The sequence below is a fragment of the Trachurus japonicus genome, chromosome 1 (assembly GCF_045865225.1).
Source record: "Trachurus japonicus isolate A0001 chromosome 1, Traja_1.0".
Taxonomy (NCBI): Eukaryota; Metazoa; Chordata; class Actinopteri; order Carangiformes; family Carangidae; genus Trachurus; species Trachurus japonicus.
The window spans coordinates 27,382,848-27,400,196 of NC_140907.1; the positions used below are offsets into that span (position 1 = coordinate 27,382,848).

Below are 17,349 nucleotides of genomic sequence, written 5' to 3' on the forward strand. Positions count from 1 at the left end.
CAATAATCATGCTGACGCTGTCTAATCAGCATCTTGATATGCCACACCTGTGAGATGGATTGATTATCTCGGCAGAAGCGCCCACTAGCACAGATTTGTGAACAATATTTGAGAGAAATAAACCTTTTGTGTACATAGAAAACATTTGAGATCCTTGAATACAGCTCATGAAAAATGGAAGCAAAAAGAAAAGTGTTGTGTTTATATTTTTGTTCAGTGTATATATTTTGAGGGTGTTTGAAATCCTGCAGCCAACAGACATTAAAAATGATCTTTTATTTCATGACTTCAATATAAATGTTTTGGAACCGTATAGTCTCAGTGATTTGTAATGATTCATTTTCAGTGTTTCACTTGTGCAAGATCCGTTATAATAATCCCTGATGTTTCACTTTTTTAGCAGTGCAATACATTTTTGAATGGAGAAAAGAAAAGAAAGAAAGGAAATCCACACTGATTGTCCTCAACCTGACCTGTTGTTTATTGAACTGAACCATTTGCAGCAGTTTTTCATGAATCATCAGAGACCCACAGGAAGAAAACTGCTGCAGGACTCTAGGTTCAGAAAGACAGGAAAAATTCAAACAAGAACTTGATATGAATAATACATAAAAGTTAACTATCACTGTTGATACACACTACTCACAAAAAGTTAGGGATATTCTGCTTTTCGGATGAAATTTCAGAATGCACCTAAAATGCATAACCTTTATGAACTTAATTTGACCTTCTCTAAACTTTTGAATGCACATGTCCAGCTATTCAGTGTTTCAGTGCTTATAAGATAACATGTTGTTCTTTAACAGTGATTAACTGCAAAAACCACAAGTGTCTGATCCATGAATCCACCACTAAAATGTCCTGATTCAATGACAGTTTGTATTGAAACAGTTCTTTTCATCACGCTGTTCACATCATGAGACCAAGACGACACCTGTATAACGGTCCATCAACAGCACCTGGACATGTCGAGGCTTCAGACGATGGGATGTTGTCAGAGGAAAGTGTTCTACTGAGCTCAGAGTGTCACAGAGTGTCATCAACAGAGACACAGAAAGACTGGAAGAGTCACAGAAAGGCAGACAACAGTTGACAACTTATTGACACATTGACATGTTTTGTTGTGGTTATACCCACCACTGTTGTTAGCTTTTGTTTCAGTACATTATTTGAGATGCAGAAATTACCACTCCATGCTTCTTAAATGCCCTACTTTCATGGTATAATATCACTGTAGCATGAACTTTTTACATTTTCCATAAATATAACCCAAAAGTCAAATATCCCTAACTTTTTGTGAGTATCGAGTATGAGCGGAGTATAATGCCTCTAAAATAAAGAATGGAAGAAAAATTGCATATGAACTTTCTTATGTCTAAAATACAACATTTTCATTTCTAGGCCTTCGTTTATAGGGTTGAACGGGAAAGAACAGTCCTCCTTAACAATAACCTCAAAATAGCATGAACAGTATACCAGAACCTTTAAAATGAAGCAGCTACATGGAAGTGCCACTATGCTTCTCCTCTATAGTAACATGGGAGGTGTCGCCATTAGTGTCTCTGTGTGCGAAGAACATTTCTGTGCCACAGCAACCTCTGAGAAAATAAAGTCTAAATGAAATTCACAACTCATTTCATTTGTAATGTCACTGAACACACACGGCTTTTGTTGGATTTCACACAGACAACATCATTTGGCCACAACGCTGAGTGTTCTCAGAAACCTCAAGGAGGAAAATATAATTACACATAACTGAAAGATCTGAATAGCATTTGTATTTATGTATAGAAATGAATGCATGCATCCTTGGAATTATACTCCTCCATTTTTCTCTATATTGCAGGGTGCTGGATACAATATCCTTTTATGTATTTATTAATTGTTCTGACTCTGCTCTATATCTGTTGACTGTGGGTATCTTTTCAATTTCATGCATTGCAATTTGTTTTATATGCATCTCATGGTTTGTTATACAGCATTTTGATCATCTTGCCTTTCTGTATATCCATATGTTATGATGGATTAAAGCAGTTACATTCATATTGTTGTGTTTTCTGTAAATATGTCGAACAAATAATCTGTCTCACAAATCCAAACAAATCCCCCTCTGTTGCTTTTACCAGCTCTTATTGTGAAGTTTCCCCTTTATCCAAATCCAGGGACTATGTTGTAAAGATTGCAAAGCCCTCAGAGACGTATGTATAATTTTGGGCTGTAGGCTGGAATTAAAATTGATCTTGCTAGACTTCGTATCCGCAGATCAACACTCCTGCACGGCAAGATGCAGTTACAGTTAGGACGTGATCCTGCAGTTCTGCTTTCTCTGGACAGAGGGTGCTGTTACATTAGATTTGAAAACATAAAAAAAAAAGTAAGAACTATATGTTGCTCTCTCTCTCTTTCCTCAAAATGCACCCTTTTATCCCTCAATTAAAACAGGAAAAGGAATTGAGATGGCGACTGAAATGCACTGTCAGCAAGCAAGGTATCAGCAATGAACCAAGAAGAGGCTGTGAGAGGCAGGCTCAGAACATCATGTTCATTATTGACTCAATCGTGGAGTTAATAGTTGTGGAAGATGTGACAGCGCGCACACACACGCACATACACACACAGAATAACAACAGCAGCAGTCTGTTGAACCATGCATGCAGCGTGAGTCTGCACATATTTGTGTGTATATGAGAAAGAGAGTGATGTAAGCACAGGCTTAAAATTAATCAAGATAACAACACACTCTCTTCATGTAATTAGCCTAAAAGCCTTTCCATCAGGCTTGGAATAACACTCACACACAAACACTAATAGACACCACTGGAGTCTGCTTATAAGCACTAATATTCCACATTCACCTCTTAACACTACTGGAAAATGCATCTGTGAGATGGCCCCGTGGTCTCAGTCTGTGTTTTTGTGTTTGTATGATTTATTTATATGCTAATGAATGTGGATGGGCACATTGAGAGGTGTGTGTGTGTGTGTGTGTGTGAGAGAGAGAGAGTGAGACAGAGAGAGAAGAAAGCAGCAGTCAGTACAGCCAGGGAACAGATGGTGCAGGGGAACCTTGAAGACGTATGCACGTTGCCTTTCTGTTAAAAGCCATAACAACACGGCCGTGGATCCATTCTGATCTATGTTTACCCTGCTCATCCTCTTCCCCCGTTATTCCCACTTTACTCTGATGAAATATTGTTATTCAGGCACACTGTCTGGATGCCTGTCTGACTTGAGGTAGTTTGGCACCAAACACACCTTTTGTACCTGACTGAAATGCCAAACGCAGCCGTTAGCGTTGACTGACAGGCCCACACTCCAGCCAGCGCAACATGCTTCTCTCCCTCCTGTCTCTAATGGCGGAGCTGCTCTCATCGCTCCATGTCAGGGGGATGAGACATACTGGGCTGAGTGGCAGTCGGCGTGCAGGAGAACACACAACTTTTGCTTGTTTTTTTTTAAAAATGTGACTGCATTTGCAATGTTTAAGCAAAATTCAGTTCATTACATCTGGCTGTGGGTCGCTCCTAGTGATGAACCCACAGAGAATTATCTCTTGGCTTTGTAGCTCAGCTCATTGTTTCAGTCTTACAGCCCACAGCTTAACACTTCCACTCTGCACTATACCTGCTCAGCGCCACCAAACAGCCAACACACAAAGACAGCAACTATAGCTATTGAACACAATGAAGCGTTTAAAAACCAACCTATTTCCATGAGGAGTTTGTGGACAGACACTAAAAACAGGTATAAGGGAACAACTTTCTCCAGGTGGCTAGAAACATGTGTTCAAAATCATGAAAACCACCACTGGTCTCTAGATGTTGGACATTGAAGCAGAGGTTTAAAACAAGTTAAAACAGGGGTGTCAAACGTGCGTCCCGCGGTCCAAAACTGGCCCATAAAATTTCCAATCCGGCCCTCAGGATGAATTTGCGAAAATTTGAAATTGCACATATTTCTATCAAGAAATTTCAGGTTGCTATTATTTTACTGGTCCAGCCAACTTGAGATCAAATTGCACTGTTTGTGGCCCCTGAACTAAAATGAGTTTGACACCCCTGACTTAAAAGGTGACAAGTCAGTATTGTGCTCTTCCGCCCCCATGTGGCAAAAAAATAAAAAAAATAAAAAAATCCCAGATTGAACAAAGAGGGAGCTGAAAGTTTAGTTTTGGATTGTAAATGCAGTTTCTTGAACAGCAGCTGCATCATGTGTTTCTTTGCTGACTGATCACTTCTAATGCACAAGTACAGACGCTAACGAGGGTATCAAGAAATAGCCATACCTCATCTATCTCTGCTGAGCCTGGTAGTATACGTTGTTTTCTTGCAACCACAACTAAAGATTGTTTCTTCACCTTGAACAATCACTTCATTGCAAACAAAAAAACCCTTGTATGGGTGTGACCATTTTAACTGATGCGATTGTTTGACGACTCAAATACATTCTGCCACCAGACTTTGTTGTAGCAGTGATGCCATCCTGTCCGCTCTCGGCAATTTCTTTGCCGATTTAAATTTTATCTGCCAAAAAAAAAAAAAGAGTTTGAAAAATATGATCCAAACACCAAGCATGAGCACACATTCAAAAATGATATTAATCAACCGTAAAGCTTGGAGTTAGTGCTAATGTCAGACCATTAATCATTGATGACAAATTAATGATTTAGTGAATTGATAACTAAATTTCTTATAGACCAGAAATACCAGAAATTCACTTCAGTTTCTCAAATGTGTGTGTTTTTTTTCCTCTCCATTTTATCTCAACTGAATGTCTTTGCACTGCACAAATCAAGCAATTTAAATATGTTACCCTTGAGCTCTAGGACATTGTGATGTTATTTTCACAATTTCACTTGGTAACTGGCTTTGAAATTGATTAATTTTAAATAAAATCGACAGAAATGATAAAGAACGTCAATCATTTGTTGTGGCTGCTGTCTTAAGGTTTTATTTCAAGCAGGGAGCACAAAATCTCTCTCATTTGTGTCTACTCTTGCTCACGGTAATAAAGGCTTCTCACTCTCAGTAGCCTATATCCAAAGCAAACCTTGTATAGTTTCCCAGGTTGCCAGCAGACGCAGGTCCATTGATTGCCCCTCGAGCTGAGATTCTAGCTGGCTCCTCACATAAATACAGGTGAACAAGGACTTTCAACACCTCGTCACCCACCAGCTTTCTCCTGCCTGCAAGCCAGCATTTTCCATTTTACACTTGAGGCATTTAGCTGCCACTCTTATTCAGAGTGAATTAGCCTGGATGGAGCAGCAGAGAGAGCTTTGGTTGCTGTACGTCTGAAATAATAACCAAGTAAAAATTAGAAATGCAAGGTTAAGCCTTGTACTGTTACCATGCAATTTTCTTTGTGGCTCTGTGGCAGTCATGTAAAGGGTGAAGTGCTAGGAAAAGTAAATGGTTATTTTTTCAAAAGAAAGCGGACGAAGATGAAGGAAGAACAAAGAAGGAGAAGGTGATGTCATGTGTTATGTCGGCTTTTATGAAAACTGACAGTCACTTTGCACAAGTGATTGGTGAGAGAAGATAGTTATTCAACAAAAGACTGTGCGGTGTGGATTGTAGACACACTGAAACTCAAAAAGGAGCTTTGTAAACCAGCGAAGCCTTGTTTTTTTTAAGTTAGTACTTCTGAGGAAGACACTGACTAAACAACAAAAGATGTGGGACAAAACAAGTAAAGAGGGACTGGATTGCATAAGTCCCAACACAGCCATGCACACTCACACAGGTGCTTTTGTTTGGCTTGACTGATGGACCTTTTTTTTTCAGGAATTTGTAGACCTGACTGTGCCTGTGTGAAATCTCAATCACACTCTTATTAGCTTTGTTGCACCTGGATGAACTCAGCAGCTTTGTCATTCTTAGGGCCTCAATATGCTTCAAATAAAGTAGGTCATAACCATTGGTTTTTCAACATAATCAATTATAGCGGTGATATTTTCTTTCCTTCCCTGAACAGACACAATCACCCAACCTGCACATGTCTATATCATCACCCATGATACACCATGACTGATGTCAGAAGGACAACAGCACTACAGTATATGCAGTAAAAATGCAGCACTGGGTATGAATAGTAAGGGAATAACTTTTTGTTATTGTAGTACAGTGACTCTGTGTTGATCAAGTTAAAATGTGAAGACTGGCCTAAAAATGGTAAACATTAGCAGTACTGTAAATAACTTTTTCCAGTAGTGACTCCAGTAATCAAAAGTTATTTTTACCAATGACAATTAAATGCAGCGTTACTTGACTCAAGAAGTCCATCCGGCGGAGTGATACAGCGCGTCGCACTGAGTGAGTTGGTTAGTTCCAGTTCCAGATAAATGTTAGGCAACGCAATAGTAACTTTTCCTGTCAATTACTGACTTTTATAATGTAGTAACGCGGTTACTTTTTGGGGAACGCAACTAGTAACTGTAAGTCATTACTTTTTTTAAGTAACGTGCCCAACACTGAACATTAGTTAGTAGACCACGATGGTCGCTGCCACTAGATGTCACTGATCCACGGACGGACCATCTGCCGCCATAAACGCGTCTTCCGCCATGACGACTCCTCCGGTCTCTGTAGTAGTCAAAGTCAAAGTCCTGTGTCTCCTCTCGACCTTAGCAGGGTGACACAAAGCCCACCGGAGCCCACTGGAAGCGACCACTAAACACGCACCGGCCTAAAGTTTCCCCGTGTACGTACAGTAACAGCCAGCGAAAACCAATGCAGCAACAACCGCTAGCCCAGTTTTGGCGTTGCCATGATACGCCCCATAGCAATGTTGCCATGGTAACATCTGCGAACATATTCTTATTAATCCGGCGAACAGCACGTTAACGGCTATCGAGGCTACTTTAGTTGTTACAGATAAAACAACAACAAGAAAAACAGACTCTTAACATGATGTAGTAACGTTAGTCATAACAAACTTACTTACACGTCAAGGTGGAGAAAAGCCATTTCCGAGTCAATCTGGAGCTCTTCCGCGGCGGCCCTCGGGGCTAGTGTCCATCTCAGAGTTGACGGCCTTGGACTAATCCGTTGGGACAGGAAGGATAGAAAGGTAGAAACTCGCGGTCTGGTCTCATCTGTGTCTTTGTCGGAGGACGTTTCAGGCGTAAAATAGTGGTTTCCTTCTTGAGTGGAGGGAAGACACTCTGACAGGTGGCTTTCACCTGGATGCTGTTCATCTTACCTGTGGACAGTATACAGACAACAAGGGGACACTTTAGTGAAACCAACCCAGATGACAGCAGTGTGACAAACTAAATATGCTTTTCCCAGGTAAGAGTATATTTCTGTTAGCTATGGTGACGAAAATCTGTACAAACTCGTGTAAACATTTGAGTTAACATGTTAGCATGAAGAATAACTTACATCCATGGCATGAAGCTGTAAGTGTTAGCTAGGCTATATTTTTGATCATTGATTGATTTTTTTATTTAAGTGTTGTGCACTGTGCCCAGCCCACACGACAATAAATACACACATTTAGAGAAAACAAATGTGTCCATAGTCTCATGCAACAAAAAATTAAAAATAACCAAAACAATAATAGTAGGTAGTCTTATGTACGTTTTCTGTCTTAGAGTCCATGCTTTTTCAATAAATCTGGCTAGGACATGGATCTGCTCCTTGAAAAACCAGCTCAACAGCTCAGACATCAAAAATAAGCCAGGGTTCTTCACCTGAGATTTTTCAAACATGGATTTCCTTAGTTCAATATACAGAGGGCATTGAAACAGAAAGTGAAATTCATCCTCCACAATATTGAGCTATATACCATCAGTGTAAATGGTTGGTGTTGATATCCAGCTTATGTGTTTGGTTGATGTAGACTGACCCTGGCATTTTAAGTGACTGTGTAAACTTTTCTTGCTTGTATATAGGGAGTATGCTAGTAGTAGAGTTGAAACCTGTCAGCTAGCAGTGAATACAGCTAAATTATGGTACAGGTTTCCCTCTGCTAAAATGTGTAACAAGATAAGGATAATAAGTTTTGTCAAGCAAAAAGAGTTGTGCTCAGTACAGACGTGGAAACACTGAATTAATTTAATGTGTTTTGTTTGTTACCCATTAGCTTAAGTAGCTAGCTTATTATGAGGGTTTGTTTGAAGCTAAAGTTGATTACCGGTAAGAGTTGTTGAACTTAAGAGTCAATGTTAGACAAATGTATTATACCAGTGTTGCTGACTGCAGGCTTATGTTTTGCACAGGTTTCCAGATGGAAGAGTTTGTAAAGCTACTGAAAATGCCCCCAGTACAATGGTAAGTGTATGTAAGTGACTGAGTTTTTCAAACACTGTCAGTTAATTATCTTGTAGAAAATCCAGTGGTTAATACATGAGAGGCACACACTGGTGCTAAGGTAGCCCCCTGTAATTAAATGTGCTGCACCAGTCTGTAACACTTAAACCCCCCTCTAGCTCCACCATAATTCAAACACAGTTTCAGGGAGTGTTAGATGATCCAACAGGCATGTTATGTAGTTTGAAGCAGATGGAGCCCTGTACAGAGCAGACATTTCAAACCTGTCAAACAGAGGTGTAACTAATGCTATTAACCATGTCTGCATTTCATTTATATGTTTAAATTTCAGAGCTCTGGTATAGACATTTTTTGTCAGGAGAAAATTTGGCATGCCATAGCAGGAACAGCACAGGTGTGCCTGATAACATTAAAACCGACTGCATTTATTTAAATGAGCCTGTTCCAAGGTCCTGGTATTGAACACACTCCTGAACTGTCATAGCTTACTCAAATCTGCTACACCTCTGCTTTTCCTGCTATGACAAGTCTAAACGTCTGCTGTGGAAAAACGGTGTATTGGGAATATTTACTGACAGACACGGAGCAGACTCTTCATTAATGATATTATTTCCACCTGTGCTTTTCAAGTATTAAGCACCTGAGGAGGGAAAAAAGGTGTGAGCTAATGGCGTTTGTTGACACACCATTCCCAGTATAGCTGCATCAAACTTCAACCTGAGCAGACGCCTAATCATACAGAACAAGTGAGAACACCTGTGTGGGTGTGCACATTTCAGACTGCATGTCTTTCAAAGGAATAGATCAGATTTATGGGAAGATTTTTTTTTCTTCATAGTCACAAATCTCATAGATATTTATATGTGCAATGTGAATGTGCACATGTAGGTGTGACTTATCATAAGATGTCCTCACACGGCACCTGACTGTTAGAGAACAAATTACATGAAATTATAGTGAAAAAGGAAGAGGAGGAAATGTTGACATCTAAGATGCTAATGGTGTGAAAAGACGACTGCAATGAAACTAATAGTTGGGTAGAAATAAAATCCAACACAAATTCTTATACAGTCCATTGTGTGTGTATTATTATTATTTCTAGTTTCACCTTGATAAAAAAAGAAATCCCACAAGTACAAATACATAATTCAAGAAAGGAGGTAAATTTAGGCAAAGCTGGTACAAGGCGACAACAACCTTGTAATAATGAAGATGTATTTCTCATTCTTCCTTTTCTGGTGACATTGTGTAAATTCAACATTATCGCCCCATACAGTACATAAAGGCACCTAACATTTCTCAACTGTGAATATTAACTCCATTTGCCTAGTCAGAAATTGCTTTGCTCAACTTACACACATCTGCTTGGTCGGCCAATACTGCTCCACTTTGACTTTTTAGGAATGGAAAAATAGATTTTCTATCGTTTACTTTTTGTGTATGACCACCCCAGCAGACTGTAAACTGTAGTGTCTCTCTCACAAAGTGTTTATAGCGCGAGTGGTCTGATCAATATTTATCTATTACACACACAGGAGCCATGACATCACATCCTTTTTTTAAGGGCATAGTGCACTGCAGACACAAGTAATGTGACCGACCATACCTTAGCTGTCTTGTCAGCGCTACTGCACGACTCATGAGTCATAAATCGATCTCCTGTACACTTATTCACTACTGCCTACAATGGACACTTGCTTTATTTACTCTAAATAGGTGGCAGTGATTTGAGCATTTCCTTTTGGTTACATGACTTTTTTTTTTTTTTTTACAACTGTAAATGTGTCACTTTGCTTTATGGGATTATTAGCAGGAAGTAGTGTTAGTCCTATTGACATTTTCCACTACGTGTATTTTCAGGACAGCTCAGGGTATACATTTTCACACCTGGATATTACCCATTAAAATAAAATGACAGACAGCAACTATAGAACACCATGTAGTAATTAGGGAGTGATTTTAGACACAGTAGTGTTTCTTGGAGCGCAGGTAATGACCAGCACAGCACCACCAGACAGCAAATGGAGCAGAGGTCTAATCAGCCAGAGGGATTGAAAACACCTGTGTGCAGGGCTTTTTAATATTAAATGGGCCTTAATGATGCCCCCTTCCACTGTGGCCTTTTCAAGCAGCTTGGATCCAATGTAATTTTCTTATTTTCTATTTCCTAGTGTGTTTTTGAAGCGTTAAAGTCTCATGGTGAACTTTCTGAGGTCTTTGTGTGCAGTTTTAAGGTACTCTGTGTGTAAATCCACTCTTCAAACTGATGTTGACTGTTAAAAGCATTTCCTAGGACTATGTGGACATGTGCATTGTGTGTGACCACAGATATCAGATCCAGATAGAGACAACGTCAGTCAGTGATATCACTGAGCTTAGATCATCATAGGATTACATTAGTATGTTTTGTTTACAGTAACTTAAAGGGATACTTCAAGCAAAATCGATAATTCACCAATTTTCTACTCACCTTCATGTTTGTGAGCATGCGCGTGATTTGCTGCGAGATGTTCGTTTGTCGTTGTAAACCATTGGATGTAATATGAACATGGAAGAACATCTCGCAGTCGCAGCAAATTTCTCGCATCTTGTTCATGTGGCGGCTTCAGGACATTTGGGTCAGTACGGACGAGCAGTATGGAGGTATTTGGATGTTTCATAGTGTGTGTTTTGGACGATTCAAAAGTGAACTCTATCCGCCGGCAAGCGTACTGTATATGAAAGTCCGTTGCCAGCCGGGCCCCTCCTGGAACTCCAAAAGCGTTTTGATATCTCTGAAAGTTCTCCAAACCCTTCCTTGGCATGACAGTGAGTAGAAAATTGGTGAATTATCAATTTTGGGTGAAGTATCCGTTTAACTTTATTGATATATAGTCAAGACCCAAAATTTCACATATCGGTATCACCTGGGAGGGCAAATTCTAGTTGTGATTTTTTTATTCCTATACACTCCTAGATTAAGTTTTGATATGATAGACCTTGCTGACTGGCAGCTTTATAGTATTTATCACCTTCAAATCCCGCGCTGAGCGGCCCTATCCTGCGTGTCGTTCCCTCCCATTTCCTGCCTTTCTCAACTATCCTGTAACCCAACTCCCCCCTCAGTGTATTTTATATACAGTAATTGTGGGTCATTTTGATGTAATGATGTACAGGTACTTGCTAACTACTAGCTAGAGGGGTCCAAAGTGAAGCATATTTTTTTGTCAATAATGTGAACATTTTCCACATGTTCACATACCCCCCACCACCCCCTCCGGACCTCACCAATTTCAAAACCCTGGCTACGGCCCTGGTTTTGAATGTGAAAGCCCTGTCAATTAAGTATTTTTTTCTCAAGGCTTGAGGCAGCGGATAATCTAAGGTTCTTCCTTCAAGTTTCTTGGTCTGTTGCCTCACTGTACAGTACGAAGCTCAAGTTGCTCAGGCTCTCCCTCCAAGCCCAGATATTCTGCTGTACCAGGTAACAACATGTGCACTCAGATCTATCATCTAAGATGGCATAGGTATCAAAGGTTTTTTCCTTGTTAGATAGTCACACTTTAACAACTTTGGGCCTTTCTCAAACGAAATCTGGTGTTTGTCTTGCGCGCTCTCTTTTTTCACACTCCCTCGCTTGCCCTCGTGTCGAACGCTCTGACACCATGAAAATGAAACACTATAATTCCTGTGACAACTGGCCAAGGTAGTCCAGGTCAGTCCAACGTGTCAATCACAGGCTACAGAGGTTCAGGGAAACGCGTAGGCACGTGTATTACTGTAATATTATCATTGATGACGTATGACACGCATTGCCAGGAAAGGTCCGATCTGTCTGTTTAGACTGCAGACGTATTGGCAGATATCCTATTTGTATCTGATTTATTTCCACATATAACGGGGGCCTGAATCTGATCTGACAATATCCGATTCCATGCGTATGTGACAGTTGACGGGTCCTGTCACTATGCCTCCAATTGATCATGCGCCCTGGCTACTTGGCCAAAGGGATGTCTTTCTCCTTGCTCTCTCCCATCATGTTGCTGAACGGGTCATGGGTCCATTTTCCAGCATGGGTGGGAGCATGGCATCTGGCTCGAAGGACCATGAAAAAACTATGATGTGTGATGTCCAAAAAGAGTGTTAAATGACTTTTAATGTGTTATTGACCGTCTGTGTTCTTTTTGGAATTAATGACAATCTGCCTATATGGGAAAACAACAAAATGCAAAAAAAATATAAAAAGCAGCTCCTATGAAAAGGCTATCATATTTTAATTTACTTATATTGACCCTAAAAACAATTTAGTATAGGTAAGGTTTTGCCCACTCAAGTGATACCGGTATCTGGTCTGGCCCAAGGACTAATATCATGTAGAGGCTATCTCTGACCACCTTCAACTGTTCAATCACAGTAATTTGAGCAACCATGACTAAAGATTGGATTTTATAGACCAAGGTGTAATGTTTCTTGCATTTTGGGATTCTGGTAGTTTTACATTGTCCAGCTGAGCATGTATTAAGAAGGGATACATCTGCGTTGGCTAAGGGCAGTTAAACCCTATTTGTCTACATTGCTCACTCCAAGTTTGGGGAGTTTCTCTGTTATCATATTATTTTAGAGACAGTCATATTGAAATGGATAGTAAACCCCATGCTCCAGGTGGTTTTTACTTATTTTGACTGATTAGATGTCTTCTCAGGACGATGTAGGCTTGTAAACACCTGCTGAATGTTTTGTTAATGTTGTTGCACCTGTTTGGGAGGGACAGCTGAGTCCTTCTCGTTCTTAATCATTCATCTATCAAGTGTTTTCTACAGTAGCTTCACTCACTCCAAACAGGTGTTCAATTAAGCAGAATTATTTGTGACTGTGGATTTGATTTGATTTGATTTGATAATCCATATCTATAAAGTAGCTATAATAAGTACATTGTAGGGGAACGAGTTCAGGAGAAAAGAAATGTTTGAACATCAAAAATAGAAGTTCTTTGACTTTTAACTCTTGAATACACATCATTAAATAGGTAGGTCATGCTGGATAAATTGTGCTTTAATTTTAACTCAAGAATAAAGTTTTGACTTGATCTCTTTGACTTCAGAAGCAGCTGTGCACGCTTCTCCTTGCATTTGTGAGCAGGAAATTAAACAGCAGTAGATGGTAATTTGCCTTCATTTGCATTTTCTTTTGCCAAAGTCTCTCAATATTTATTTTTTGAGAAAATGTGCACCACATTTGGCAACCTTGTCTGCTAGAAATAACATTTTTGCACTGCTAAGTCGCAACAGCAACTAAGTTTTAATAGGAAAACTAATTGCTGGCAAAAAGATCAGAGTCAACCTAAGTATGTTTTGGATGTATAGTATGAAGCAGTAGGTTACATTTATGATGTATCACAGGGTCACTCCAGAAACTGGGGTTTGCATTCGTCGTCTTAAGTTTAACGGTCTTGGTTTTGGTTTAAGGTGAATAAAGATTGAAGTGCTTGTGAACTTTTTCAGCCCACTTACCACAATCTTTAACATGAATCAAGTACTACCAGAGCATGAACAGAACTATAAAAAGTTTAATGAGGCTTTGGGTATTTTATCAATATGTTCAGCATCAGTGTGTTTTGGACTTGCCTAATTATTAGAAAAGATCATTTAGTCACCATTGTAAATGTAGTTGATGTAGTTCAGTTATACGGAAAGAAGCATTTGTTAGAAACTGACCTCTCGACTTAATCCGTAAGTATTTCTAATCAAACGACGGCTGCCAGTGAGCAGCGACTCTGTGACAATGAACCAGCAGGCACAAAACCACCACTGTGAGTGATGGCTAAATTATACGAATCATTTTGATTATATATACCAGTGCTTTTTCCTACGGTGACATGTCAAAATGTCCTCTGTGAAAATAAGCTGTTACCAAGGTAGCTATATGAATAGGGCTATGTACTGCAATTTGAAGACTTGTAACTTTACATTAAATGATAGATTCTGTTCTGTTGAAATGACTTTGACACACAAAAATGTCTAAAAATTGACTGAGGTGATGAGAAAAAATAAAACAGGATCTGAATTCCTCCATGGTTGAAGATGTTGTGGGTCCATTGTGTTAACATACCCTCTGTATAAATGATAAAATTACTAAAAGCGAGAGTGGGATGTCTGTGATGATATCACCTTGAGAAAAGCTGGACCGAGAGAAAGGTGACTGAATGGTTTAATGTCTAAAAGAAACCATTTTCCATTGCAATTTCCTATTTTCCTTTGTATTTGACCAGAAAATGTTTGGGAACTATGTGAATAGACTCATCGCCTCAAACTCTCAAACTGTCTTGGCCATATCCAGATAATGAAGATTGTTGTGTTTGTAACCTTCAGGTTGCTGCAGCGGGGGTTAACATGGACAGAGACGTGGACACACGTGAGGAAGACAATGTGGATCAGATGGAAGTGAACGAGGACGAGATAAATGGGTTGGAAGACGCATGAAGGAGAGAAAAAGAAGGTGAGGTGGACAAATGACAGTTTTATTTTCACCTCAGCGAGGGAAAGAGGGAGCAGCTGGATCCCCACCTACACACACACACACACACACACACACACACACATACACACAAAAAACCCCACACTTTGCTATCTGTCAATATTCAGCTGAGATCACGTTGAGCACAAAGCAAAGAGATCATGATTTTTGCATAATGGATGTATTTGTGACACTGTGGGTGAGCCTGTGTGTTTGATTAGTTCTCTCTCTGCGCGTTTCTACATCTCTGTGTCACTAGCACGCTGCTCTCTCTGCACACACACACACCCTCACACATTAATGTGTGTGTGTGTGGTAAGTGTTACTTTGCCTCCACTATCTGAAATGGCATTTTTGTTGTCTTAGCCTTCAATCCTGTGTGCATGTGTGCGTGTGTGTGGATAATGAGGAAAACTGCCATTTGGGAAAACCAATTACTACAGGTAAATAATATAACCCTTCGCCCCTTTAGCCAAACAATGAATTTATAAAGAGTGAAAAAAAACTCCTCTCACACACAAACACACAGTGGTTTTGGCAGACTTTAGAGCTGCATTGCATTAACTCACTATCATTCACAACGCCAATACAATCCTTAATTCTACCTTGGAAATCAACCTCCAGCTCGTTTGTCGTTATCTCAACAATCTGCCGATTTGTCGTCGAGGATCGGCAAACATCATGTGCCTTTTGGTTTTTCTTCCAAGTCCTCACAAGTTTGGATAAACCCTCGCCACAAGCCCACATACACACACATTCCCCCGAGACCGGGTGTAATTATGAGTTTGGCCTGGAATGGTTTGATAACTAATAAAACTGAGATTTCTGGGGAAAATAAGGAAGAGAAAATTAAAGTGTTGGAGTGTACAAATTCTAATTAAAATAATGCAGAGTTTATGGTGTGCAGGACACAGAGAGGAGATGAGGAGGGGATGTGGAGGTGGAGGGGGAGGCAGGGAATGAAGAAGTATTGGCATTAGAGCAGGCAGGGAGAGGGGAGGGGCGCGGTGGGTGAGGAGGGAGGGTTATCATATTTTCACAGGAATTTCCTCATTTAAAATCTTCATTAGGTGCTCCCTCACTTTATATTTGTTCTCGGCTCCTCCATCACGCCACAGCAGCCTCTGGTCCTTGGCTGTGTGGAGCGATATACTCTGCCTCATTGTGTGCGCACGTGTGTGTGTGGGTGTGCGGCGCGCATGCACGCACGCGACAGTGTGAGACGGAGCGGGCAAAGCCTGCATGTCCAAGTGCGTATGCATGCTGGCTCCTGATTATCCTTTGAGTTTATTAATTACAACTCTTTGTCATTCATCCAGGTTCTATCAGTCGCCACACAGAACACTCTCCTCTCTCCTCTGTCATCCTTTTCTTTAGTTTCATTACGTTTCTGTGCCCACAGCCCCCCCCCCCCCTTTCCTTTTTCACTAGAGGAGCAAACACCGGTTTTGCATCAAAGAACAAGAGACTTTAGTGCGTGAACAAACAATTTACTCTTCTCCACAGTCTATCTCTTGCAGCTGTCACTCCAGGACAAGCCTGTTGATTTGATCATCTTTTCTCCTCTGTAACTAGGCCTGTCTGGCTTTAATCGTTTAACACACATAGTACAGAGGTATAGATCTTAATCTTACTAATCCTGGATTACAACTCAGCTTGGAGACACTGTACGCGAGTGTGTGTTGATGCCAGTTTGTCTGATATTTGAATGAATGAATGAGCATGTGGATCTTTCTTTTGCAGCTTGCTGGTGTCACTTTTTATTCTTTGTTCTTTATTCTGATCCCCATTAGCTTCCACAAAGTGCTTGCTAGTCTCCCTGAGGTCTGTATAAAGTAAAAGGAAGCAATTTAGAGATCACGCAGTGTCAATAGACCAAGAAGAGGCCAGGGAAACAGACAATAACAGCACTGGTGGTTTATTTAAATACTCAACATCCTATAGTGACTTTTTTTTTCTCTGATTGTTGTGCAAATAAAGAGATGAAAGTAAAAAGACATAAAAGTGGAAATGGAGTTACATTGTAACTCCACAAAACTAATTAGAGATGGATGGTGTGCAGACTCTTTGGTGTGTTTGAACCATGACCGTAATCTTTCCAAATCTTAACCAAGTAGTTTTAATTGCTTGGATTGAAAAGTGGAAGATCAGAAAACTTTTTTTCCCCTCATGCCTCATTAGGAAGATGAAGATAAATGATATATTTTGATAATGTAAATATGGGGACTTTTTATTTTACAAGTCTAAAGTTAAAATTTAGTACTAAAATGAATTCTAGGTAATAAAACTGTCAAAAATGAGCAAAGTGCTGTCTATTGCACAGCTGGTGGGCAGATGTGTCAGAAAATTGAACCATTCAGAAAAAGGCAGTGCTGTGTTAATAAAATTTAAGAGATACTCCATCCAGATGTCAGACTCACAATATGATATATTGACTAAAGATCTTATATCATATGTATGATTTTTTTTCTTCCAATTTGGTAGTTTTTTTTTTTCCGTCTGTGAGGGGAAATGTTATATGGTCCCTCTCCGATACATCAACATCAAGTTACATGGACATCATTTTACAGATGTTCTTTAT

At 39.9% G+C, this 17,349-nt stretch overlaps 1 long non-coding RNA gene across 1 annotated transcript in view; it reads left to right on the top strand.

The window, feature by feature from the left end:
- The first annotated feature begins 7,035 nt into the window (after positions 1–7,035).
- Positions 7,036–17,349, top strand: part of LOC146992080 (uncharacterized) — an 82,007-nt gene continuing 71,693 nt past the window's right edge. The window contains exons 1-3 of the long non-coding RNA XR_015037160.1: positions 7,036–7,292; positions 8,225–8,276; positions 14,624–14,750. This is a non-coding gene — a long non-coding RNA (uncharacterized LOC146992080). The remainder of the gene's footprint in view (positions 7,293–8,224; positions 8,277–14,623; positions 14,751–17,349) is intronic.